Source organism: Cryptomeria japonica, unplaced genomic scaffold (assembly GCF_030272615.1).
Source record: "Cryptomeria japonica unplaced genomic scaffold, Sugi_1.0 HiC_scaffold_266, whole genome shotgun sequence".
Classification (NCBI taxonomy): domain Eukaryota; kingdom Viridiplantae; phylum Streptophyta; class Pinopsida; order Cupressales; family Cupressaceae; genus Cryptomeria; species Cryptomeria japonica.
This window is the reverse complement of record NW_026729088.1, coordinates 100001-125000: the sequence shown is the minus strand read 5'-3', so window position 1 is coordinate 125000 and position 25000 is coordinate 100001. Positions and strand designations below refer to the sequence as shown.

The window sequence follows — 25000 nt, the reverse complement described above, 5'->3', positions numbered from 1 at the left end:
CGGTCGCACACCGGGTAAGGGAGTGAGAGCCCCAAACATAGCTGGGCGAGGCGCTCACTCCGCTCTTTAATATCTCGTTAATACCGCCAAGGAAATGGCACAAGCACACACACACAAGCATCCTCGGAAGAGGACAGTTCGAGTGACAGGTCAAATCCAAGAGTTCCGAAGACTACCTCCAGGAACAATCGGGAACAAGACCGATTACAAGTCGTCGAGTCTGTTACTGGGCGAACACGAGATGCGCACAGGAAATCGATCAGCCCTCACAATGGCCCAAGGCCAGAGATCGGACTGCTACGATTTACCCCAACAATCATCGTGCCACTCTTCGCAGAGAGGTGATAGACGCCAACGAGCCCGCGCATAGAAATCGAGGTGTAAAAAGGGCGTTGAAGGCAGGAAGCCTGGACGAAAGAGGCTACGAGGTCACCTCGAAGCGGTCTAAGAATCGGGCGCACTTGGGGCGACTACCAGTGCCAACCCCTTATCCCGCGGTGCGTCCGACACACAGAAATTTCCAAGGCGGCCAAGGAGCCTCCCCGCATAGCAATCGGGGTGTGAGGTTACGGATGCAGCATTGATAGCAATCGAGGTGTGAGGCGAAGGATGCAGAAGTGAGAGCCGAGGGATGTAGCAGAGATAGCAATCGGGGTGTGTGATGCAGAAGAGATAGCAATCGAGGTGTGCGGTGGGAAGGGCCCAGCAGCCAGAATGCATGAAGCGACGGATGAAGCAGTGATGACAACCGGGCTGTGAGGAGAGGAGGGATGCAGCCAAGAAAGCAATCAGGGCTCGAGGCAAGGGATGCATCAAGGATAGCAATCATGTTGTGAGGCGAGATTCCAAAGGCTAAACGTGAGAGGCTGCAGGGTCGACTCAGAGAGGTCTATGCATGTGAGAGGCTGAAAGCAAGGTCGACTCGGAGCGGTCTATGCATCGGGCGCGCTTGGGGCGACTACCAGTGCCAACCCCTTATCCCGCGACGCGTCCGACAAAGAGAACGTTCCAAGGCGGCAGAGGAGGTTACCAGCCGAAGGATGCAGTAGCAATAACAGGTATAGTTCCGCGGCGGCCGAGAAGACTCACTGCATAGGAATCGGGATGCGAGGCGAGGGATGCGGCGGGAAGGCCCCGACGGCTAAACGGAAGAGGCTGCAGGGCCGCCTCGGAATGGTCCAAGCATCGGATGCGATTGGGACGACTACCAGTGCCAACCCCTTATCCCGCGATGCGTCCGATACACAGATAGTTCCAAGGCGGCCGAGGAGCCTCACCGCATATCAATCGGGGTGCGAGGCGAGGGATGGGGCGGGAAGGCCCCAACGGCTAGACGGAAGAGGCTTCAGGGCCACCTCGGAATGGTCCAAGCATCGGACGCGCTTGGGGCGACTGCCAGTGCCAACCCCTTATCCCGCGATGCGTCCGATACACAGATGGTTCCAAGGCGGCCGAGGAGCCTCACCGCATAGCAATCGGGGGTGCGAGGCGAGGGATGGGGCGGGAAGGCCCCAACGGCTAGACGGAAGAGGCTTCAGGGCCGCCTAGGAATGGTCCAAGCATCGGACACGCTTGGGGCGACTACCAGTGACAGCCCCCTATCCCGCGATGCGTCCGATACGAAGATGGTTCCAAGGCGGCCGAGGAGCCTCACCGCATAGCAATCGGGGTGCGAGGTGGGGGATGCGGCGAGATGGCCCCAACGGCTAGACGGAAGAGGCCACAGGGCCGCGTCGGAATAGTCCAAGCATCGGACGCGCTTGGGGCGACTACCAGTGACAACCCCTTATCCCGCGATGCGTCCGATACGAAGATAGTTCCAAGGCGGCCGAGGAGCCTCACCGCATAGCAATCGGGGTGCGAGGTGGGGGATGCGGCGAGATGGCCCCAACGGCTAGACGGAAGAGGCTGCAGGGCCGCCTCGGAATAGTCCAAGCATCGGACGCGCTTGGGGCCACTACCAGTGACAACCCCTTATCCCGCGATGCGTCCGATACGAAGATAGTTCCAAGGCGGCCGAAGAGCCTCACCGCATAGCAATCGGGGTGCGAGGTGGGGGATGCGGCGAGATGGCCCCAACGGCTAGACGGAAGAGGCCACAGGGCCGCCTCGGAATAGTCCAAGCATCGGACGCGCTTGGGGCGACTACCAGTGACAACCCCTTATCCCGCGATGCGTCCGATACGAAGATAGTTCCCAGGCGGCCGAGGAGCCTCACCGCATAGCAATCGGGGTGCGAGGCGAGGGATGCGGCGAGATGGCCCCAAAGGCTAGACGGAAGAGGCTGCAGGGCTGCCTCGGAATAGTCCAAGCATCGGACGCGCTTGGGGCGACTACCACTGCCAACCCCTTATCCCGCGATGCGTCCGATACACAGATAGTTCCGAGGCGGCCGAGGAGGTGGGGGATGCAGCGAGATGGCCCCAACGGCTAGACGGAAGAGGCTGCAGGGCCGCCTCGGAATAGTCCAAGCATCGGACGCGCTTGGGGCGACTACCAGTGACAACCCCTTATCCCGCGATGCGTCCGATACACAGATAGTTCCGAGGCGGCCAAGGAGCCTCACCGCATAGCAATCGTGGTGCGAGGTGGGGGATGCGGCGAGATGGCCCCAACGGCTAGACGGAAGAGGCTGCAGGGCCGCCTCGGAATGGTCCAAGCATCGGATGCGCTTGGGGCGACTACCACTGCCAACCCCTTATCCCGCGATGCGTCCGATACACAGATAGTTCCAAGGCGGCCGAGGAGCCTCACAGCATAGCAATCAGGGTGCGAGGCGAGGGATGCGGCGAGAAAGCCCCAACGGCTAGAGGGAAGAGGCTTCAGGTCCGCCTCGGAATGGTCCAAGCATCGGACGCGCTTGGGGCGACTACCAGTGACAACCCCTTATCCCGCGACGCGTCCGATACACAGATAGTTCCAAGGCGGCCGAGGAGCCTCACCGCATAGCAATCGGGGTGCGAGGCGAGGGATGCGGCGAGAAGGACCCAACGGCTACACGGAAGAGGCTTCGGGGCCGCCTCGGAATGGTCCAAGCATCGGACGCGCTTGGGGCGACTACCAGTGACAACCCCTTATCCCGCGACGCGTCCGATACACAGATAGTTCCAAGGCGGCCGAGGAGCCTCACCGCATAGCAATCGGGGTGCGAGGCGAGGGATGCGGCGAGAAGGACCCAACGGCTACACGGAAGAGGCTTCGGGGCCGCCTCGGAATGGTCCAAGCATCGGACGCGCTTGGGGCGACTACCAGTGACAACCCCTTATCCCGCGACGCGTCCGATACACAGATAGTTCCAAGGCGGCCGAGGAGCCTCACCGCATAGCAATCGGGGTGCGAGGCGAGGGATGCGGCGAGAAGGACCCAACGGCTAGACGGAAGAGGCTTCGGGTCCGCCTCGGAATGGTCCAAGCATCGGACGCGCTTGGGGCGACTACCAGTGACAACCCCTTATCCCGCGACGCGTCCGATACACAGATAGTTCCAAGGCGGCCGAGGAGCCTCACCGCATAGCAATCGGGGTGCGAGGCGAGGGATGCGGCGAGAAGGACCCAACGGCTAGACGGAAGAGGCTTCGGGTCCGCCTCGGAATGGTCCAAGCATCGGACGCGCTTGGGGCGACTACCAGTGACAACCCCTTATCCCGCGACGCGTCCGATACACAGATAGTTCCAAGGCGGCCGAGGAGCCTCACCGCATAGCAATCGGGGTGCGAGGCGAGGGATGCGGCGAGAAGGACCCAACGGCTAGACGGAAGAGGCTTCGGGTCCGCCTCGGAATGGTCCAAGCATCGGACGCGCTTGGGGCGACTACCAGTGACAACCCCTTATCCCGCGACGCGTCCGATACACAGATAGTTCCGAGGCGGCCGAGGAGCCTCACCGCATAGCAATCGGGGTGCGAGGCGAAGGATGCGGCGAGAAGGACCCAACGGCTAGACGGAAGAGGCTTCGGGTCCGCCTCGGAATGGTCCAAGCATCGGACGCGCTTGGGGCGACTACCAGTGACAACCCCTTATCCCGCGACGCGTCCGATACACAGATAGTTCCAAGGCGGCCGAGGAGCCTCACCGCATAGCAATCGGGGTGCGAGGCGAGGGATGCGGCGAGAAGGACCCAACGGCTAGACGGAAGAGGCTTCAGGGCCGCCTCGGAATGGTCCAAGCATCGAACGCGCTTGGGGCGACTACCAGTGACAACCCCTTATCCCGCGACGCGTCCGATACACAGATAGTTCCGAGGCGGCCGAGGAGCCTCACCGCATAGCAATCGGGGTGCGAGGCGAGGGATGCGGCGAGAAGGACCCAACGGCTAGACGGAAGAGGCTTCAGGGCCGCCTCGGAATGGTCCAAGCATCGGACGCGCTTGGGGCGACTACCAGTGACAACCCCTTATCCCGCGACGCGTCCGATACACAGATAGTTCCGAGGCGGCCGAGGAGCCTCACCGCATAGCAATCGGGGTGCGAGGCGAGGGATGCGGCGAGAAGGACCCAACGGCTAGACGGAAGAGGCTTCAGGGCCGCCTCGGAATGGTCCAAGCATCGGACGCGCTTGGGGCGACTACCAATGACAACCCCTTATCCCGCGACGCGTCCGATACACAGATAGTTCCGAGGCGGCCGAGGAGCCTCACCGCATAGCAATTGGGGTGCGAGGCGAGGGATGCGGCGAGAAGGACCCAACGGCTAGACGGAAGAGGCTTCAGGGCCGCCTCGGAATGGTCCAAGCATCGGACGCGCTTGGGGCGACTACCAGTGACAACCCCTTATCCCGCGACGCGTCCGATACACAGATAGTTCCGAGGCGGCCGAGGAGCCTCACCGCATAGCAATCGGGGTGCGAGGCGAGGGATGCGGCGAGAAGGACCCAACGGCTAGACGGAAGAGGCTTCAGGGCCGCCTCGGAATGGTCCAAGCATCGGACGCGCTTGGGGCGACTACCAGTGACAACCCCTTATCCCGCGACGCGTCCGATACACAGATAGTTCCGAGGCGGCCGAGGAGCCTCACCGCATAGCAATCGGGGTGCGAGGCGAGGGATGCGGCGAGAAGGACCCAACGGCTAGACGGAAGAGGCTTCAGGGCCGCCTCGGAATGGTCCAAGCATCGGACGCGCTTGGGGCGACTACCGTTGCCAACCCCTTATCCCGCGATGCGTCTGATACACAGATAGTTCCGAGGCGGCCGAGGAGCCTCACCGCATAGCAATCGGGTTGCGAGGCAGATTATTGGGAAGGGAACCCCCTGGGATGCGGCTCAAGCAGTGCCCAAAGGGACTGGAATGCGGAATCACATCGAGAGACCCAAATGCTATACGAGGGCTCAAATCGAATTATCGATTTGGCCACGACATGGACGCATCGGAACGACTACCTTTGCCGAACCACTCGCAATTGCATCCATACCGAAACCAATAGACATTTCCGTTAGAGCCCTCGCATAGCATTCGGGAATCTCGCATGCCCCTCTAAATCGACCAATGCTGGCGCTCAATGAAAATCCGAGCGCTACCACCGTTCGAGCGCCAGCATTGGTCGAGTTAGAGGGGCACGGGGGAGAATGCTCCAGTCAACACCTCCCCTATATAAGTTATTTGTCCGATTCTCGCACAACCGTAGTCTGCCTCGTCGAATCAAACAACGGTCCCAGATTCCGACTTCCGTTCCGTAGAGACCCAAAAGCTAGATGGAGGCTCGCAAGAAAGAGAGTCGGCGCATAGCAATCGGGTTTCTCGAACGTTTAGGGACCGAGCTCACTTGCGGATAGGGCAAAATCCGCCAAGCAACCCAAAAGCTAGACGGGGGCTCGAATCGAATCGCCTAGGCGGCCACAACAACGACGTGTTGGATCGACTACCAGTGCCAAACCATTCAGCAAGACTAGTCTGTGTCGAGGCCGGATAGAGATTCTCAGAGAGCGCCCGCATAGCATTTAGGAGACCTGCCGCGTCCCTCACACTCGACAAATGGTGGTGCACGTTTATAAATCCGAGCGATCCCAACCCTTTCAAGCACCAACATCGGTCGAGATAGAGGGGCACGGAGGGGGCTGCGTGAGACAACACAGTCCCCTATATAAGTTATTTGTCCGATTCTCACACATCCGAAGAATGGTCATCAAATCGGACAACAGCCCAAACTTCCGACTTCCGTCCCAGAAAGCCCAAGAGCTATCTAAAACGTTCATGGCCGGAACTCGATCGCGGCTATACCAGTCCGCCAAGCAACCCAAAAGCTAGACTGGAGCTCTAGTCGAATCACCTCTGTGGCCATTGCAAGGACGTGTTGGAGCGACTACCATTGCCGAACCATTCCGCAGGTCGAGTCCATACCAAGGCCGCATAGAGATTCACGATGAGCTCCTGCATAGCAATCAGGAGACTTGCCGTGTCCATCACAATCGATAAATCCTGGTGCAAGATTTTTGCATCCGAGCGCTCCAACCAGTCGAGCACCAGCATCAATCGACATAAACGGGCACGGGGGGAGGATGCTCGAGAACACTACCTCCCCTATATAAGTTATTTGTCCGATTCTCAAGCAGCCGAAGTCTGGTCATCGAATCGGGTCAAAGACCACAACTTCCGACTTTACCCACAATGCAAGTCATCGAATCGAACATCGGCCCCCGAGTCGGACTCCATGCGTATGTCAGGTCATCGGACCCAAATTCCGCCTTCCTGCGCATGGCGGGCCATCAATATCAACTCGGTCATCGGACCCAAACTCCGCCTTTTTGCGTATGGCACGCCTTCAAATCGGTCATCGGACCCAAATTCCGCCTTCCTGTGCATGGCGGGCCATCAACATCAACTCGGTCATCGGACCCAAATTCCGCCTTTCTGCGCATGGCACGCCATCAACTCGGTCATCGGACCCAAATTCCGCCTTCCTGCGCATGGCAGGTCATCGGACACAAATTCAGACCTCGCCAATATGCCTACGTATCGAATCGGTCATCGGACCCAACTTCCGACTTCATCCATACTGTAGGGTCTTTGAGGTTGGCGCGGTGCGCTCAACCCAGGGAGTCGACCCATCGAAGCATACACCTCCCCTATATAAGCTATTTGTCCGATTCCCACACCTGTGTAGTTTGCACCTCTGACCAGGACATCGACCCCAACTTCCGAACTCGACTGCAACGACGGCACCAGCGCCTTGGTGCGCACCTTGCGACGCACAGTCCCAACATTCGCCTTCCTGCACATGGCAGGTCATCGGACCCAAATTCCGACCTCGCGAGTATGCCTACATATCGAATCGGTCATCGGACCCAACTTCCGACTTCATCCATACCGTAGGGTCTTTGAGGTTGGCGCGGTGCGCTCAACCCGGGGAGTCGACCCAACGAAGCATACACCTCCCCTATATAAGCTATTTGTCCGATTCCCACACCTGTGTAGTTTGCACCTCCGATCAAGACATCGACCCCAACTTCCGAACTCGCCTCCAACGACCGAACCAGCGCCTTGGTGCGCACCTTGCAACGCACAGTGCCAACATTCGCCTTCCTGCACGTGGCAGGTCATCGGACCCAAATTCCGACCTCGCGAGTATGCCTACATATCGAATCGGTCATCGGACCCAACTTCCGACTTCATCCATACCGTAGGGTCTTTGAGGTTGGCGCGGTGCGCTCAACCCGGGGAGTCGACCCAACGAAGCATACACCTCCCCTATATAAGCTATTTGTCCGATTCCCACACCTGTGTAGCTTGCACCTCCGATCAGGACATCGACCCCAACTTCCGAACTCGACTAAAAAGACCGCACCAGCGCCTTGGTGTGCACCTTGCAACGCACAGTGTCAACATTCGCCTTCCTGCACATGGCAGGTCATCGGACCCAAATTCCGACCTCATGAGCATACCTACTAATCGAATCGGTCATCGGACCCAACTTCCGACTTCATCCATACCGTAGGGTCTTTGAGGTTGGCGCGGTGCGCTCAACCTGGGGAGTCGACCCATCGAAGCATACACCTCCCCTATATAAGCTATTTGTCCGATTCCGACACCTGTGTAGTTTGCACCTCCGCTCAGGACATCGACCCCAACTTCCGAACTCGCCTGCAACGACCGAACCAGCGCCTTGGTGCGCACCAAAAGTGCGCACTTTTGGAGGGCACTTTTTGGAGGGCACTTTTCTGCGCTCCAAAGGTGCGCACTTTTGGAGGGCACTTTTTGGAGGGCACTTTTCTGCGCTCCAAAGGTGCGCACTTTTGGAGGGCACTTTTTGGAGGGCACTTTTCTGCGCTCCAAAGGTGCGCACTTTTGGAGGGCACTTTTTGGAGGGCACTTTTCTGCGCTCCAAAGGTGCGCACTTTTGGAGGGCACTTTTTGGAGGGCACTTTTCTGCGCTCCAAAGGTGCGCACTTTTGGAGGGCACTTTTTGGAGGGCACTTTTCTGCGCTCCAAAGGTGCGCACTTTTGGAGGGCACTTTTTGGAGGGCACTTTTCTGCGCTCCAAAGGTGCGCACTTTTGGAGGGCACTTTTTGGAGGGCACTTTTCTGCGCTCCAAAGGTGCGCACTTTTGGAGGGCACTTTTTGGAGGGCACTTTTCTGCGCTCCAAAGGTGCGCACTTTTGGAGGGCACTTTTTGGAGGGCACTTTTCTGCGCTCCAAAGGTGCGCACTTTTGGAGGGCACTTTTTGGAGGGCACTTTTCTGCGCTCCAAAGGTGCGCACTTTTGGAGGGCACTTTTGTGCACTCCAAAGGTGCGCACTTTTGGAGGGCACTTTTCCTGTGCTCCAAAGGTGCACACCTAGGTGAGCACCTTCGACCACACCTTGTAGCACACCAAACTCTGACTTTCGACTTCATCCGCAATGCAGGGTCTTTGAGGTTGGCGCAATGCGCACAACCAGGGGAGTCGACCCATCAAACCCAACACCTCCCCTATATAAGCTATTTGTCTGATTCTCATACATGCGTAGCCTGCAGGAGCAATTAGGACATCGACCCCAACTTTCGGCTTCTAAACGAAAACAAGGTCTTTGAGGTTGGTGTAATGCGAACAACTAGGGGAGTCAACCCATCAAACCCAACACCTCCCCTATATAAGCTATTTGTCTGATTCTCATACATGTGTAGTCTACAGGAGCAATTAGGACATCGACCCCAACTTTTGACTTCTTAACGAAAACAAGGTCTTTGAGGTTGACGTAATGCGCACAACCAGGGGAGTCGACCCATCAAACCCAACACCTCCCCTATATAAGCTATTTGTCCGATTCTCATACATGTGTAGCCTGCAGGAGCCATTAGGACATTGACCCCAACTTTTGACTTCTTAACGAAAACAAGGTCTTTGAGGTTGGCGTAATGCGCACAACCAAGGGAGTTGACCCATCAAACCCAACACCTCCCCTATATAAGCTATTTGTCTGATTCTCATACATGTGTAGCCTGCAACAACGATTAGGACATCCACCCCAACTTCTGAATTCGTCTGCGTTGACCGCACCAAAGGTGCACGCCTTGGTGCTCACCAAAATCCGACTTCCGACTTCTTCTGCTATGCGGGGTCTTTGAGGTTGGCGCAGTGCGCACAACCAGGGGAGTCAACCCACCGAATGCAACACCTCCCCTATATAAGCTATTTGTCTGATTCTCATACATGCGTAGACTGCAGCAATGATTAGGACATCCACCCCAACTTTTGACTTCTTAAACAAGACAGGGTCTTTGAAGTTGGTGCAGTGCACACAACCAGGGGAGTCGACCCATCAAACGCAACACCTCCCCTATATAAAGCTATTTGTCCGATTCTCATACGTGTAGTCTGCAGCAGCGATTAGGACATCGACCCCAACTTCCGAATTCGTTTGCATTGACCGCACCAAAGGTGCACGCCTTGGTGTGCACCCTGGAGTGCACTTTGGTGCTCACCTCGGTGCACACTTTGGTGTGCACCTCGGTGTGCACCAAAGGTGCGCACCTTGGAGCGCACCAAAGGTGTACACTTTGGAGCGCACCACATAGGGTCTTTGAGAGGTTGGCGCAGTGCGCACACCAAGGTGGGTGTTGAGGTGCGTGCCGAGGTGGGTGGGTGCTAGGGTGCGCTCCATGGTGGGTGCCAGGGTGGGTGCGTGCTAGGGTGGATTCCAAAGAGGGTCATAGGGTGGGTGCCAAGGTGGGTTGGTGATATAGTGGGTTCAAAGGTGGGTACTAGGGTGGGTTCCAAGGTGGGTCACAAGTTGGGTGCCAGGATGCGTGGGTGTTAGGTTGGGTGCCAAGGTGGGCTCCTGCGTGGGTGGGTGCTAGGGTGGGTTTCAAGGTGGACGCGAGGGCGGGTGCCAAGGTGGGTAACAAGTTGGGTGTTAGGATGGGTGAGTGCTAGAGTGGGTGCCAAGGTGGGTGGGTGCTAAGGTGGATGCCAAGGTGGTTCACAGGGTGGGTGGGTTCTAGGGTGAGTTCCAAGGTGGGTCACAGGTTCAGTGCTAGGGTGGGTGTCAAGGCGGGTGTCGAGGTGCCTGGGTGCTAGGGTGTGGATGCCAATGTGGGTCATAGGGTGGGTACTAGGGTGGGCTGCAATGTGGGTGCCAAGGTGGGTAACATGCTCGGTGGGTTCTAAATTGGGTGCCAGGGTGGGTGTGCACCCACCTTGCCCGAGGTGGGTGCCAAGGTGCCAGTGTGGGTGGGTGCTAAGGTGGATGCCAAGGTGGGTGAGAAGGTGGGTGATAGGTTGAGTGGTAGGATGGGTGGGTGCCAAGATGGGTCACAGGGTGGGTGCAAGGGTGGGTAGGTGCTAGGGTTGGTGTCAGGGTGGGTGGGTGCTAGGTTGGGTTCCAAGGTGGGTGCGAGGGTGAGTGTCAAGGTGGGTCACAGGTTAGGTGCTAGGATGGGTGAGTGCTAGGGTGCAAAGGTGCCAGGGTGGGTGCTAGGATGGGTCGATGCTAGGGTGAGTGGCAAGGTGGGTCCACAAGTGTCAAGGTGGGTGCCGAGGTGGGTGCCAAGTCGGCGACTGCTATGGTGGATGCCAAGGTGGGTCACGGGGTGGGTGCCAAGTTGCTAGGTTGGGTTCCAAGGTGGGTGCCAACGTGGGTGCTAGGGTGCGTGGGTTAAAGGGTGTGTCACAACGTGGGTGCCAGGATGGGTGCGCACCCACACTGGCCAAGACGGGTGCGGGTGCAAGGTTGGGTTCCAAGCCCGGTCACAGGCTGGGTGCTAGGATGGGTGGGTGCCAAGGTGGGCACCAGGGTGGGTGCACCCACCCTGGCCAAGGTGGGTCACGGGGTGGGTCCTAGGGTGGGTAACGGGGTGGGTACTAAGGTGCGTGCCAAGGTGGGTCATAGGGTGGGTGCCAAGGTGGGCACCAGGGTGGGTGTGCACCAACCCTAGCCAGGGTAGGTCACGGGGTGGTTGTCGGGGTGGGCGTCAAGGAGCCAAGGTGGGTGGCAAGTAGCCAAGTTGCGTGCCAAGGTGGGTGTCGGGGTGGGTGCCAAGGATCCAAGGTGGGTGCCAAGGAACCAAGGTGGGTGTCTGGGTGGGTGCCGAGGTGGGAGCCAGGGTGGGTCCCAAGGTGAGTGCAAAGGTGGGTGCCAGGGTCAAGGTGAGTGCCAATGTGGGTTCCAAGGTGCCAGGGTCAGGGTGAGTGCCAATGTGGGTTCAAAGGTGCTAAGTTGGGTGCGAGGTTGGGTGCGAGGGTGGGTGGGTGCCAAGGTGTGCTAGGTGGAAGCCCGGGTGGGTCGGCATCCCATGGGTGTCGAGTTGGGTGCCTGATGGGTGCTTCTTGTCAAGTTTTAGTCGTCGGGACTCATTTCGAGCCTTAGAGGTCGTTTCTTGTCCGGTTGCCCTGTCTTCGACCTGGGAACCCAATTTTGGTCCTCGGGTCCCATTTTTTTTTGTCTCGCATCCCACTTTTGGCCTGTGGCCTTTTCGGGGTCGATTCTCGTTTTGGGCATCAGAGCATGTTTCTTCTCCTAAAACCCAATATTTGTTTATTAAGTCTCGGAACACATTTTTGTTCTCGTGGACCCATCATGGGTCTTGGAACGCATTTGTGGTCCTTGGGTCCCATTTTGCATCCCGAAACTTGTGTTTTGGTGCTTGATCCCTATTTTGGGTGCCCACCTTGCACCAAGTGCGCACCCGGGGCAAACCGAGCGCCTTGGTGCACCGGGGCAAGATCGAGCGTGCACCCGAGGCGCCCCGAACATGCACCAAGGTGCACTCGGCCCACATGTGAGCGCAGGTCGTTGCGCCCGAGGTGGTGTGTGGGCACCGCGTTGCAGACGGGACACTGCACGCACACGACGCCCCCTCCAGGTGCACGCACGTAGGCCGGGCCGGGTGCACACCCGACGCCCTAGCAAGGTGCGCGCACCCGGGCAGGGCTCACACTTGGCGAACGGGGCGCACTTCGCGAGGGAGGGTGTGCACCTCGACGGGGGTGGGTGGCCGGGGTGGATTCGCACGTGGGTCGCGGTTTGCTAAGTACACACTGCGACAAGCTCATAACGGGTGCGATCATACCAGCGTTAGTGCACCGGATCCCATCAGAACTCCGCAGTTAAGCGCGCTTGGGCCGGAGTAGTACTGGGATGGGTGACCTCCCGGGAAGTCCCGGTGTTGCACCCTTTTTTAGTTTTTCGCCGGGCGTCGCAATGCTATTTGAATAAACCTTTTGCCCGTTTGCGTTCTCGTCGGGGCCGGGCCGGGCCGGGGTGCGCTGCCCGCACTACCGCGCGCGCGGGGGCGACACCGAGCGCGCACCCGAGGCGCCCCGAGCACACAGGCCACGGTGCAACCCGGGCGTTGTGCGCGCACCCCGGTGCGCCCGAGGTGCTGCGCGCGCACCCAGGTGAAATCGGTGTGCACCTCGGCCAGTGCGCGCTCGGTCGAGTCGCGCACGTTGGCCAAGGTGCACGGTGATGTTTCTTACTCTAAGGTTCCGCACCAGACGCCCGGGACAGGTGAGCGAAGCTGGGCGGGGCCGGGTGCGCGGCCGGGGCAGGTGCACGCAGCTGGAGAGAGCTTTGGAGCACACTTCGGAGCGCACCAATGATGCGCTCCATTCAAAAGTTTCCTGAAAAGGCAAAAAAAGTTGAGATTATAGAATTTCCCACTTGAGAGATTGTAAAAAAAAAAAATTTAAAATGAAGGAAACGCGGGTGCCAAGGTGTGCGCAGCCCAGCCAAGGTGTGCGCACCAAGGCGCCCACCCTGGCGAAGGTGCACGCAAGGTGCGCACCCGAGGCAAACCGGACAATTAACCCAACTTTCGACTTCGCGCGCACCTTGGAGCGCACTTCGGAGCGCTCCTTGGTGCGCACCAATCTTGGGCACCTCGGAGTGCACCATGGCGCCCACCAAGGTGCGCACCCGGGGCAAACCGAGCTCCGACTTCGTGCGCACCTTGGAGCGCACGAAAGGTGCGCACCATGGCGCCCACCAAGGTGCGCAGCCCAGCCAAGGCGTGCGCATCAAGGTGCGCACCCTGGCGAAGGTGCGCACCCGGGGCAAACCGAGCTCCGACTTCGTGCGCACCTTGGAGCGCACAAAAGGTGCGCAACCCAGCCAAGGTGTGCGCACCCCGGTCAAACTGAGCTCCGAATCGTGCGCACCAGAGGTGCACGCCATCGTGCGCACCTTGGAGCACACTTCGGAGCCCTCCTTGGTGCGCGCCGATGTTGCGCACCTCGGAGCGCACCCGGGGAAAACAATGCAATTAACCCGACTTTCGACTTCGTGGGCACCTCGGAGCGCTCTCGGGTTCGCACCTCGGAGCACACCGAGGTGCGCACCTTTGATGCGCTGCCTTCACCAATTTCCAGAAAAGGCAAGAAAACATTGAGAAGGTGTGCGCACCGAGGTGCCCACCCTGGCGAAGGTGCACGCGAGGTGCGCACCCGGGGCAAACCGGGCTCCGACTTCGTGCACGCCGCACCTTGGAGCACACTTCGGAGCGCTCCTTGGTGCGCACCAGGGCGCGCAACCCAGCCGAGGTGCCCACCCCGGCGAAGGTGCACGCGAGGTGCGCACCCGGGGCAAACCGGGCTCCGACTTCGTGCACGCCATGGTGCCCACCGCGGCGAAGGTGCACGCGAGGTGCGCACCCGGGGCAAACCGGGCTCCGACTTCGTGCACGCCGCACCTTGGAGCACACTTCGGAGCGCTCCTTGGTGCGCACCATGGTGCCCACCAGGGCGCGCAACCCCGCCGAAGGTGCACGCGAGGTGCGCACCCGGGGCAAACCGGGCTCCGACTTCGTGCACGCCGCACCTTGGAGCACACTTCGGAGCGCTCCTTGGTGCGCACCATGGTGCCCACCAGGGCGCGCAACCCCGCCGAAGGTGCACGCGAGGTGCGCACCCGGGGCAAACCGGGCTCCGACTTCGTGCACGCCATGGTGCGCACCGCGGCGAAGGTGCGCACCCGGGGCAAACCGGGCTCCGACTTCGTGCACGCCGCACCTTGGAGCACACTTCGGAGCGCTCCTTGGTGCGCACCAGGGCGCGCAACCCAGCCGAGGTGCCCACCCCGGCGAAGGTGCACGCGAGGTGCGTACCCGGGGCAAACCGGGCTCCGACTTCGTGCACGCCGCACCTTGGAGCACACTTCGGAGCGCTCCTTGGTGCGCACCATGGTGCCCACCAGGCCGCGCAACCCAGCCAAGGTGTGCGCACCAAGGTGCACGCGAGGTGCGCACCCGGGGCAAACCGGGGTCCGACTTCGTGCACGCCGCACCTTGGAGCACACATCGGGGCGCTCCCGGGTTCGCACCGGCGTTGCGCACCGTGGTGGGCACCTCGGAGCACACCAAGGTGGGCAGCGAGGTGCGCACCTTTGATGCGATGCCTTCACTAATTTCCATAAAAGGCAAAAAAAAAACGAGATTTTAAAATTTCCGTTTTGAAAGATAGTGAGAAAAAGGGAATGCTGGTGCCATCTTGAGCCCGCCCTGGTGCGCAGCCCAGCCAAGGTGTGCGCACCAAGGTGCCCACCCTGGCGAAGGTGCGCGCCCGGGCAATTAACCCAACTTCCAACTTCGCGCGCGCCAGGGTGGGAGCGCACCCAACAACCGGGCCTGGGAAGAGCCAATGCGAGAAACCCCACCAAACGCTCTGACAAAAAAAGAGGGGGCGCTCCAGTAACCCCGCTTCGGAGCGCACCCTGGGCAAACCCAGCCAAGGTGCCCACCCCGGCCAAGGTGCAGGCGAGGTGCGCACCCGGGGCAAACCGGGCTCCGACAACGTGCACGCCGCACCTTGGAGCACACTTCGTAGCGCTCCCGGGTGCGCACCTCAGAGCACACCAAGGTGGGCAGCGAGGTGCGCACCTTTGATGCGCTGCCTTCACTAATTTCCAGAAAAGGCAAAAAAAAAAGGAGATTTTAAAATTTCCGTTTTGAAAGATAGTGAAAAAAACGGAACGCGCGTGCCATCTTGAGCCCGCCCTGGTGCGCAGCCCAGGTAAGGTGCCCACCCTGGCAAAGGTGCGCACCCGGGCAATTAACCCTACTTCCGACTTCGTGCGCGCCAGGGTGGCAACCGGGCCTCGGAAGAGCCAATGCGAGAAACCCCACCAAACGCTCCGACAAAAAAAGAGGCGGCGCTCCAATAACCCCGCTTCGGAGCGCAGCCGGGGCAAACCCAGCCAAGGTGCCCACCCCGACGAAGGTGCACGCGAGGTGCGCACCCGGGGCAAACCGGGCTCCGACAACGTGCACGCAGCACCTTGGAGCACACTTCGAAGCACTCCCGGGTGCCCACCGGCGTTGCGCACCGTGGTGGGCAGCGAGGTGCGCACCTTTGATGCGCTGCCTTCACTAATTTCCAGAAAAAGGCAAAAAAAAATGAGATTTTAAAATTTCCGTTTTGAAAGATAGTGAAAAAAAAGGAACGCGGGTGCCATCTTGAGCCCGCCCTGGTGCGCAGCCCAGGCAAGGCATGCGCACCAAGGTGCCCACCCGAGGTGCACACCCGGGGCAAACCGGGCTCCGACTTCGTGCAGGCCGCACCTTGGAGCACACTTCGGAGCGCTCCTTGGTGCGCACCATGGTGCCCACCAGGGCGCGCAACCCAGCCAAGGTCTGCACACCAAGGTGCCCACCCCGGCGAAGGTGCACGCGAGGTGCGCACCCGGGGCAAACCGGGCTCCGACTTCGTGCACGCCATGGTGCCCACCGCGGCGAAGGTGCACGCGAGGTGCGCACCCGGGGCAAACCGGGCTCCGACTTCGTGCACGCCGCACCTTGGAGCACACTTCGGAGCGCTCCTTGGTGCGCACCATGGTGCCCACCAGGGCGCGCAACCCAGCCAAGGTGTGCGCACCAAGGTGCACGCGAGGTGCGCACCCGGGGCAAACCGGGGTCCGACTTCGTGCACGCCGCACCTTGGAGCACACATCGGAGCGCTCCCAGGTTCGCACCAGCGTTGCGCACCTTTGATGCGCTGCCTTCACTAATTTCCAGAAAAGGCAAAAAAAAACGATATTTTAAAATTTCCGTTCTGAAAGATAGTGAAAAAAACGGAACGCGGGTGCCATCTTGAGCCCTTCCTGGTGCGCAGCCCAGGCAAGTTGTGCGCACCAAGGTGCCCACCCTGGCGGAGGTGCGCGCCCGGGGCAAACCGGGCTCCGACTTCGTGCACTGCATGGTGCCCACCAAGGCGCGCAACCCAGCCAAGGTGCCCACCGCAGCGAAGGTGCACGCGAGGTGCACACCCGGGGCAAACCGGGCTCCGACTTCGTGCACGCCGCACCTTGGAGCACACTTCAGAGCGCTCCTTGGTGCGCACCAGGGCGCGCAACCCAGCCGAGGTGCCCACCCCGGCGAAGGTGCACGCGAGGTGCGCACCCGGGGCAAACCGGGCTCCGACTTCGTGCACGCCATGGTGCCCACCGCGGCGAAGGTGCGCACCCGGGGCAAACCGGGCTCCGACTTCGTGCACGCCGCACCTTGGAGCACACTTCGGAGCGCTCCTTGGTGCGCACCATGGTGCCCACCAGGCCGCGCAACCCAGCCAAGGTGTGCGCACCAAGGTGCACGCGAGGTGCGCACCCGGGGCAAACCGGGGTCCGACTTCGTGCACGCCGCACCTTGGAGCACACATCGGGGCGCTCCCGGGTTCGCACCGGCGTTGCGCACCGTGGTGGGCACCTCGGAGCACACCAAGGTGGGCAGCGAGGTGCGCACCTTTGATGCGATGCCTTCACTAATTTCCATAAAAGGCAAAAAAAAAACGAGATTTTAAAATTTCCGTTTTGAAAGATAGTGAGAAAAAGGGAATGCTGGTGCCATCTTGAGCCCGCCCTGGTGCGCAGCCCAGCCAAGGTTTGCGCACCAAGGTGCCCACCCTGGCGAAGGTGCGCGCCCGGGCAATTAACCCAACTTCCAACTTCGCGCGCGCCAGGGTGGGAGCGCACCCAACAACCGGGCCTGGGAAGAGCCAATGCGAGAAACCCCACCAAACTCTCTGACAAAAAAAGAGGGGGCGCTCCAGTAACCCCGCTTCGGAGCGCACCCTGGGCAAACCCAGCCAAGGTGCCCACCCCGGCCAAGGTGCAGGCGAGGTGCGCACCCGGGGCAAACCGGGCTCCGACAACGTGCACGCCGCACCTTGGAGCACACTTCGTAGCGCTCCCGGGTGCGCACCTCAGAGCACACCAAGGTGGGCAGCGAGGTGCGCACCTTTGATGCGCTGCCTTCACTAATTTCCAGAAAAGGCAAAAAAAAAAGGAGATTTTAAAATTTCCGTTTTGAAAGATAGTGAAAAAAACGGAACGCGCGTGCCATCTTGAGCCCGCCCTGGTGCGCAGCCCAGGTAAGGTGCCACCCTGGCAAAGGTGCGCACCCGGGCAATTAACCCTACTTCCGACTTCGTGCGCGCCAGGGTGGCAACCGGGCCTCGGAAGAGCCAATGCGAGAAACCCCACCAAACGCTCCGACAAAAAAAGAGGCGGCGCTCCAATAACCCCGCTTCGGAGCGCAGCCGGGGCAAACCAAGCCAAGGTGCCCACCCCGACGAAGGTGCACGCGAGGTGCGCACCCGGGGCAAACCGGGCTCCGACAACGTGCACGCAACACCTTGGAGCACACTTCGAAGCACTCCCGGGTGCCCACCGGCGTTGCGCACCGTGGTGGGCAGCGAGGTGCGCACCTTTGATGCGCTGCCTTCACTAATTTCCAGAAAAAGGCAAAAAAAAATGAGATTTTAAAATTTCCGTTTTGAAAGATAGTGAAAAAAAAGGAACGCGGGTGCCATCTTGAGCCCGCCCTGGTGCGCAGCCCAGGCAAGGCATGCGCACCAAGGTGCCCACCCGAGGTGCACACCCGGGGCAAACCGGGCTCCGACTTCGTGCAGGCCGCACCTTGGAGCACACTTCGGAGCGCTCCTTGGTGCGCACCATGGTGCCCACCAGGGCGCACCCGGGGCAAACCGGGCTCCGACTTTGTGCACGCCGCACCTTGGAGCACACATCGGAGCGCTCCCAGGTTCGCACCAGCGTTGCGCACCTTTGATGCGCTGCCTTCACTAATTTCCAGAAAAGGCAAAAAAAAACGATATTTTAAAATTTCCGTTCTGAAAGATAGTGAAAAAAACGGAACGCGGGTGCCATCTTGAGCCCTTCCTGGTGCGCAGCCCAGGCAAGTTGTGCGCACCAAGGTGCCCACCCTGGCGGAGGTGCGCGCCCGGGGCAAACCGGGCTCCGACTTCGTGCACTGCATGGTGCCCACCAAGGCGCGCAACCCAGCCAAGGTGCCCACCGCAGCGAAGGTGCACGCGAGGTGCGCACCCGAGGTGCACACCCGGGGCAAACCGGGCTCCGACTTCGTGCACGCCGCACCTTGGAGCACACTTCAGAGCGCTCCTTGGTACGCACCAGGGCGCGCAACCCAGCCAAGGTGCTCACCCCGGCGAAGGTGCACGCGAGGTGCGCACCCGGGGCAAACCGGGCTCGGACTTCGTGCACGCCGCACCTTGGAGCACACATCGGAGCGCTCCCGGGTTCGCACCAGCATTGCGCACCTTTGATGCGCTGCCTTCACTAATTTCCAGAAAAGGCAAAAAAAAGAAAAAAATGAGATTTTAAAATTTCCGTTTTGAAAGATAGTGAAAAAAACGGAACGCGGGTGCCATCTTGAGCCCGCCCTGGTGTGCAGCCCAGGCAAGTTGTGCGCACCAAGGCACCCACCCTGGCCAAGGTGGGTCACGGGGTGGGTCCTAGGGTGGGTAACGGGGTGGGTACTAAGGTGCGTGCCAAGGTGGGTCATAGGGTGGGTGCCAAGGTGGGCACCAGGGTGGGTGTGCACCAACCCTAGCCAGGGTAGGTCACGGGGTGGTTGTCGGGGTGGGCGTCAAGGAGCCAAGATGGGTGGCAAGTAGCCAAGTTGCGTGCCAAGGTGGGTGTCGGGGTGGGTGCCAAGGATCCAAGGTGGGTGCCAAGGAACCAAGGTGGGTGTCTGGGTGGGTGCCGAGGTGGGAGCCAGGGTGGGTCCCAAGGTGAGTGCAAAGGTGGGTGCCAGGGTCAAGGTGAGTGCCAATGTGGGTTCCAAGGTGCCAGGGTCAGGGTGAGTGCCAATGTGGGTTCAAAGGTGCTAAGTTGGGTGCGAGGTTGGGTGCGAGGGTGGGTGGGTGCCAAGGTGTGCTAGGTGGAAGCCCGGGTGGGTCGGCATCCCATGGGTGTCGAGTTGGGTGCCTGATGGGTGCTTCTTGTCAAGTTTTAGTCGCCGGGACTCATTTCGAGCCTTAGAGGTCGTTTCTTGTCCGGTTGCCCTGTCTTCGACCTGGGAACCCAATTTTGGTCCTCGGGTCCCATTTTTTTTTGTCTCGCATCCCACTTTTGGCCTGTGGCCTTTTCGGGGTCGATTCTCGTTTTGGGCATCAGAGCATGTTTCTTCTCCTAAAACCCAATATTTGTTTATTAAGTCTCGGAACACATTTTTGTTCTCGTGGACCCATCATGGGTCTTGGAACGCATTTGTGGTCCTTGGGTCCCATTTTGCATCCCGAAACTTGTGTTTTGGTGCTTGATCCCTATTTTGGGTGCCCACCTTGCACCAAGTGCGCACCCGGGGCAAACCGAGCGCCTTGGTGCACCGGGGCAAGATCGAGCGTGCACCCGAGGCGCCCCGAACATGCACCAAGGTGCACTCGGCCCACATGTGAGCGCAGGTCGTTGCGCCCGAGGTGGTGTGTGGGCACCGCGTTGCAGACGGGACACTGCACGCACACGACGCCCCCTCCAGGTGCACGCACGTAGGCCGGGCCGGGTGCACACCCGACGCCCTAGCAAGGTGCGCGCACCCGGGCAGGGCTCACACTTGGCGAACGGGGCGCACTTCGCGAGGGAGGGTGTGCACCTCGACGGGGGTGGGTGGCCGGGGTGGATTCGCACGTGGGTCGCGGTTTGCTAAGTACACACTGCGACAAGCTCATAACGGGTGCGATCATACCAGCGTTAGTGCACCGGATCCCATCAGAACTCCGCAGTTAAGCGCGCTTGGGCCGGAGTAGTACTGGGATGGGTGACCTCCCGGGAAGTCCCGGTGTTGCACCCTTTTTTAGTTTTTCGCCGGGCGTCGCAATGCTATTTGAATAAACCTTTTGCCCGTTTGCGTTCTCGTCGGGGCCGGGCCGGGCCGGGGTGCGCTGCCCGCACTACCGCGCGCGCGGGGGCGACACCGAGCGCGCACCCGAGGCGCCCCGAGCACACAGGCCACGGTGCAACCCGGGCGTTGTGCGCGCACCCCGGTGCGCCCGAGGTGCTGCGCGCGCACCCAGGTGAAATCGGTGTGCACCTCGGCCAGTGCGCGCTCGGTCGAGTCGCGCACGTTGGCCAAGGTGCACGGTGATGTTTCTTACTCTAAGGTTCCGCACCAGACGCCCGGGACAGGTGAGCGAAGCTGGGCGGGGCCGGGTGCGCGGCCGGGGCAGGTGCACGCAGCTGGAGAGAGCTTTGGAGCACACTTCGGAGCGCACCAATGATGCGCTCCATTCAAAAGTTTCCTGAAAAGGCAAAAAAAGTTGAGATTATAGAATTTCCCACTTGAGAGATTGTAAAAAAAAAAAATTTAAAATGAAGGAAACGCGGGTGCCAAGGTGTGCGCAGCCCAGCCAAGGTGTGCGCACCAAGGCGCCCACCCTGGCGAAGGTGCACGCAAGGTGCGCACCCGAGGCAAACCGGACAATTAACCCAACTTTCGACTTCGCGCGCACCTTGGAGCGCACTTCGGAGCGCTCCTTGATGCGCACCAATCTTGGGCACCTCGGAGTGCACCATGGCGCCCACCAAGGTGCGCACCCGGGGCAAACCGAGCTCCGACTTCGTGCGCACCTTGGAGCGCACGAAAGGTGCGCACCATGGCGCCCACCAAGGTGCGCAGCCCAGCCAAGGCGTGCGCATCAAGGTGCGCACCCTGGCGAAGGTGCGCACCCGGGGCAAACCGAGCTCCGACTTCGTGCGCACCTTGGAGCGCACAAAAGGTGCGCAACCCAGCCAAGGTGTGCGCACCCCGGTCAAACCGAGCTCCGAATCGTGCGCACCAGAGGTGCACGCCATCGTGCGCACCTTGGAGCACACTTCGGAGCCCTCCTTGGTGCGCGCCGATGTTGCGCACCTCGGAGCGCACCCGGGGAAAACAATGCAATTAACCCGACTTTCGACTTCGTGGGCACCTCGGAGCGCTCTCGGGTTCGCACCTCGGAGCACACCGAGGTGCCCACCCTGGCGAAGGTGCACGCGAGGTGCGCACCCGGGGCAAACCGGGCTCCGACTTCGTGCACGCCGCACCTTGGAGCACACTTCGGAGCGCTCCTTGGTGCGCACCAGGGCGCGCAACCCAGCCGAGGTGCCCACCCCGGCGAAGGTGCACGCGAGGTGCGCACCCGGGGCAAACCGGGCTCCGACTTCGTGCACGCCATGGTGCCCACCGCGGCGAAGGTGCACGCGAGGTGCGCACCCGGGGCAAACCGGGCTCCGACTTCGTGCACGCCGCACCTTGGAGCACACTTCGGAGCGCTCCTTGGTGCGCACCATGGTGCCCACCAGGGCGCGCAACCCCGCCGAAGGTGCACGCGAGGTGCGCACCCGGGGCAAACCGGGCTCCGACTTCGTGCACGCCGCACCTTGGAGCACACTTCGGAGCGCTCCTTGGTGCGCACCATGGTGCCCACCAGGGCGGGCAACCCCGCCGAAGGTGCACGCGAGGTGCGCACCCGGGGCAAACCGGGCTCCGACTTCGTGCACGCCATGGTGCGCACCGCGGCGAAGGTGCGCACCCGGGGCAAACCGGGCTCCGACTTCGTGCACGCCGCACCTTGGAGCACACTTCGGAGCGCTCCTTGGTGCGCACCAGGGCGCGCAACCCAGCCGAGGTGCCCACCCCGGCGAAGGTGCACGCGAGGTGCGTACCCGGGGCAAACCGGGCTCCGACTTCGTGCACGCCGCACCTTGGAGCACACTTCGGAGCGCTCCTTGGTGCGCACCATGGTGCCCACCAGGCCGCGCAACCCAGCCAAGGTGTGCGCACCAAGGTGCACGCGAGGTGCGCACCCGGGGCAAACCGGGGTCCGACTTCGTGCACGCCGCACCTTGGAGCACACATCGGGGCGCTCCCGGGTTCGCACCGGCGTTGCGCACCGTGGTGGGCACCTCGGAGCACACCAAGGTGGGCAGCGAGGTGCGCACCTTTGATGCGATGCCTTCACTAATTTCCATAAAAGGCAAAAAAAAAACGAGATTTTAAAATTTCCGTTTTGAAAGATAGTGAGAAAAAGGGAATGCTGGTGCCATCTTGAGCCCGCCCTGGTGCGCAGCCCAGCCAAGGTGTGCGCACCAAGGTGCCCACCCTGGCGAAGGTGCGCGCCCGGGCAATTAACCCAACTTCCAACTTCGCGCGCGCCAGGGTGGGAGCGCACCCAACAACCGGGCCTGGGAAGAGCCAATGCGAGAAACCCCACCAAACGCTCTGACAAAAAAAGAGGGGGCGCTCCAGTAACCCTGCTTCGGAGCGCACCCTGGGCAAACCCAGCCAAGGTGCCCACCCCGGCCAAGGTGCAGGCGAGGTGCGCACCCGGGGCAAACCGGGCTCCGACAACGTGCACGCCGCACCTTGGAGCACACTTCGTAGCGCTCCCGGGTGCGCACCTCAGAGCACACCAAGGTGGGCAGCGAGGTGCGCACCTTTGATGCGCTGCCTTCACTAATTTCCAGAAAAGGCAAAAAAAAAAGGAGATTTTAAAATTTCCGTTTTGAAAGATAGTGAAAAAAACGGAACGCGCGTGCCATCTTGAGCCCGCCCTGGTGCGCAGCCCAGGTAAGGTGCCCACCCTGGCAAAGGTGCGCACCCGGGCAATTAACCCTACTTCCGACTTCGTGCGCGCCAGGGTGGCAACCGGGCCTCGGAAGAGCCAATGCGAGAAACCCCACCAAACGCTCCGACAAAAAAAGAGGCGGCGCTCCAATAACCCCGCTTCGGAGCGCAGCCGGGGCAAACCCAGCCAAGGTGCCCACCCCGACGAAGGTGCACGCGAGGTGCGCACCCGGGGCAAACCGGGCTCCGACAACGTGCACGCAGCACCTTGGAGCACACTTCGAAGCACTCCCGGGTGCCCACCGGCGTTGCGCACCGTGGTGGGCAGCGAGGTGCGCACCTTTGATGCGCTGCCTTCACTAATTTCCAGAAAAAGGCAAAAAAAAATGAGATTTTAAAATTTCCGTTTTGAAAGATAGTGAAAAAAAAGGAACGCGGGTGCCATCTTGAGCCCGCCCTGGTGCGCAGCCCAGGCAAGGCATGCGCACCAAGGTGCCCACCCGAGGTGCACACCCGGGGCAAACCGGGCTCCGACTTCGTGCAGGCCGCACCTTGGAGCACACTTCGGAGCGCTCCTTGGTGCGCACCATGGTGCCCACCAGGGCGCGCAACCCAGCCAAGGTCTGCACACCAAGGTGCCCACCCCGGCGAAGGTGCACGCGAGGTGCGCACCCGGGGCAAACCGGGCTCCGACTTCGTGCACGCCATGGTGCCCACCGCGGCGAAGGTGCACGCGAGGTGCGCACCCGGGGCAAACCGGGCTCCGACTTCGTGCACGCCGCACCTTGGAGCACACTTCGGAGCGCTCCTTGGTGCGCACCATGGTGCCCACCAGGGCGCGCAACCCAGCCAAGGTGTGCGCACCAAGGTGCACGCGAGGTGCGCACCCGGGGCAAACCGGGGTCCGACTTCGTGCACGCCACACCTTGGAGCACACATCGGAGCGCTCCCAGGTTCGCACCAGCGTTGCGCACCTTTGATGCGCTGCCTTCACTAATTTCCAGAAAAGGCAAAAAAAAACGAGATTTTAAAATTTCCGTTCTGAAAGATAGTGAAAAAAACGGAACGCGGGTGCCATCTTGAGCCCTTCCTGGTGCGCAGCCCAGGCAAGTTGTGCGCACCAAGGTGCCCACCCTGGCGGAGGTGCGCGCCCGGGGCAATCCGGGCTCCGACTTCGTGCACTGCATGGTGCCCACCAAGGCGCGCAACCCAGCCAAGGTGCCCACCGCAGCGAAGGTGCACGCGAGGTGCGCACCCGAGGTGCACACCCGGGGCAAACCGGGCTCCGACTTCGTGCACGCCGCACCTTGGAGCACACTTCAGAGCGCTCCTTGGTGCGCACCAGGGCGCGCAACCCAACCAAGGTCTGCACACCAAGGTGCTCACCCCGGCGAAGGTGCACGCGAGGTGCGCACCCGGGGCAAACCGGGCTCGGACTTCGTGCACGCCGCACCTTGGAGCACACATCGGAGCGCTCCCGGGTTCGCACCAGCATTGCGCACCTTTGATGCGCTGCCTTCACTAATTTCCAGAAAAGGCAAAAAAAAAAAAAAAAAAACGAGATTTTAAAATTTCCGTTTTGAAAGATAGTGAAAAAAACGGAACGCGGGTGCCATCTTGAGCCCGCCCTGGCGAAGGTGCGCACCCGAGGCAAACCGGGCAATTAACCCAACTTCCGATTTCGTGCACGCCAGGGTGGGTGCGCACCCAACAACCGGGCCTGGGAAGCCCCAATGCGA

At 60.8% G+C, this 25000-nt stretch overlaps 2 non-coding genes across 2 annotated transcripts; both read left to right on the top strand.

The window, feature by feature from the left end:
• The first annotated feature begins 12465 nt into the window (after positions 1-12465).
• Positions 12466-12584, top strand: LOC131869814 (5S ribosomal RNA). Its single transcript, XR_009368185.1, has one exon. It is a non-coding gene; the product is annotated as a 5S ribosomal RNA (ribosomal RNA).
• A 7804-nt stretch (positions 12585-20388) lies between these two features.
• On the top strand, positions 20389-20507 carry LOC131869813 (5S ribosomal RNA). Its single transcript, XR_009368184.1, has one exon. It is a non-coding gene; the product is annotated as a 5S ribosomal RNA (ribosomal RNA).
• The last annotated feature ends 4493 nt before the right edge of the window (positions 20508-25000 follow it).